The sequence below is a fragment of the Sinocyclocheilus rhinocerous genome, unplaced genomic scaffold (assembly GCF_001515625.1).
Source record: "Sinocyclocheilus rhinocerous isolate Xijiao unplaced genomic scaffold, SAMN03320098_v1.1 scaffold134, whole genome shotgun sequence".
Taxonomy (NCBI): domain Eukaryota; kingdom Metazoa; phylum Chordata; class Actinopteri; order Cypriniformes; family Cyprinidae; genus Sinocyclocheilus; species Sinocyclocheilus rhinocerous.
In genome coordinates, this window is record NW_015631070.1 from 1,282,878 (window position 1) to 1,285,412 (window position 2,535).

General features: G+C 40.7%; 1 pseudogene; it reads left to right on the forward strand.

The window, feature by feature from the left end:
• Nucleotides 1–1,055: 1,055 nt before the first annotated feature.
• On the forward strand, nucleotides 1,056–2,275 carry LOC107741518 (myosin light chain 4 pseudogene; annotated as a pseudogene).
• The last annotated feature ends 260 nt before the right edge of the window (nucleotides 2,276–2,535 follow it).

The following is a 2,535-nucleotide window of genomic DNA, read 5'->3' on the forward strand; positions in this document are numbered from 1 at the left end:
TTGTCGATTTATGTATTATAAATACGGGCTTCATAGAAAGTGTTACCCAGTTTTGCATTGTGCTTTGAAAATGGCAGTGGGTAGCCTAGATTTATGCTTTTGAATAGAAATCTTATGCAGTACAGTTTGTCGATCTAAAATGGTAATTGTGCATTAAGAGCTGTCAACCATGTCGGTATGCAAATGCACTGTCAGAACTTATTTATACATCGCATTTTTTATTTTGGTCGCGCATGCGGACCTGCGGACCGCTTATGTGCACCCCTGGCTATAAGGCATGAAGCTGTTAAGATATTAAAAACATTAACATCATGATTTTCTCTAAAGTTGCTTTGAAACAAAGTATTTTGAAAAGTGCTATGTGACTTGTCACATTTGACTGCTGTAAGTAGAACGACACCTGAGGCACAGCTGTCAAAATCCGGCATTACATTCCGACTTTGTTCCCAGTTAAGGCATTTTCTGTTTGTATAAACTCAAGTTAGCTAAACCAAACACATTGTTGGGTGCCTCCTTATGTCTCAGGTCTGAAATAGCTTTGTTGAGTCCAGCTGTCACACACTCCGACAGAATACAACATTAACTGTGGTTATATTTAGCCTAGAATTGATCCTCAGATTAAACAAGACACAGGTAACCGTATGCTTGCAATTATTAAGTAAAGTCTACATTTAAGGTGAAGAATTACTTGTTTGGTAGTAGGTACAAATAATGAATGCAAAACTAGCCTACATTAACATCTAATTAATAACATTTAAATAAGTGAAAATATTCCCATTTTAAAGAAATAAAGGTTTAGTGTTGAGAGCGCTTAGATGGTTTGTTGATAATACAAGCATTGCTCATGAATGTGTTGTTCGGTCTGGGCCGGATAGGGCTTTGATAGGAGTCTCTTTGTCACTATCAGTGGCAGCTGGGAACAATAGTTCATTGTTGACGCCACCACTGCCCAGGTCTATTTTGGATTTCTTCCTTTTATGGTGTGTTATAGGACCTGCTTGTTGGGCCGATCTCTCCTCCCTGGGGTCAAATTATATAAAAGCTTTAACAGACAATCTGCCTTGAGCAGCTCCATCCCATCCAGTCTGCACTTTCTGACTTCTCTGCTCATCCAGGAGGCTCTTTACATCACCACCATGGCTCCCAAGAAAGTCGAGTCCAAGAAGCCAGAACCCAAGAAGCCGGAACCCAAGAAGGAGGCCGCTCCGACCCCAACAGCCCCCAAACAAGCTCCGCCACCCGAACCAGAAGCCCCCATAGAACCTGCGTTCGATCCCAAAGCCATCACGCTGGAGTACACCGCCGATCAGATTGAAGAGTTCAAAGAGGCATTTCAACTGTTCGACCGCACACCGAAAGGAGAAATGAAAATTACGTACGCCCAGTGTGGGGAAGTGATGCGAGCTCTGGGTCAAAACCCGACCAACGCTGATGTGCTGAAGGTCCTGGGGAAACCCAGACCAGACGAAATGAACTCCAAGCTGGTGGACTTTGAGACCTTCTTGCCAATGCTGCAACATATCTCCCGCTCGAAGGATCAGGGCAACTTTGAGGATTTTGTGGAAGGACTGAGAGTTTTTGACAAGGAGGGCAACGGGACCATCATGGGGGCCGAGCTACGGCACGTTCTGGCCACGCTGGGCGAGCGGATGACAGAGGATGAGGTGGATCGACTGATGGCTGGACAAGAGGATGCCAACGGCTGCATCAATTATTCTTCATTTGTCAAACATATTATTTCTGGTTGAACTGGATTTATAGGCGCTAACTCAGTGGATGCTGTGGGTAAATAATCAGAGTGGTTAATAAAAAAACTACTTAGACTTTTCCCCCTGAAATTTATTGTTCACATTGTTTTATTTAAAACAGTTATTTGAATAATAGCACATTTAAAATTGAATGGCATCACATTGCCATTCTATATTTCCAGTTCCTCTTCACCTACAATACCCTTTTTCTAAACATTCTGACTTATGTGCATATGTTTTGTAAATGTTGTCCAATGGCATAAGTGTTCAGTCACAAAAATGTGCAAACAATAATAATAAAAAAACAAAAAAAACAAAAACAGATTGGCATGGGCTTCATTTTATTTTGATGAAAAAGGTACAATATTGCCTTACACTGTACTTGTTGTTCTGTTGTTGTTAAGGGTTTGTTCATCCAAAAATAATAAAAAAGTCATAATTTTTCATCACCATTGTGTTATTCCAAACCCAAATGACAAATATTTGCAAGCTGTTCGTTTTACACCCAACCGGAGTTGGATGCTGCCAAGCTAAAGAAAAAAAAAAAAAAATCCAACTTATGCTATATTTCAAGCCTTCTAAAGCCATACAATAGCTCTGCGTGAGGAACAGATGGAAATTGAATTTGTTGCTCATTGTAAATCAACCCTTCTGCTGTAATTCTGATTCATATTCACATAAATTCACGACATGCCACACTAGGTTTGATATCAATGGCAGTTGGTTACGAGACACACAAACACCAACAGTATTTGATGCAATTGTCATGCCGTATTACCGTATTTAA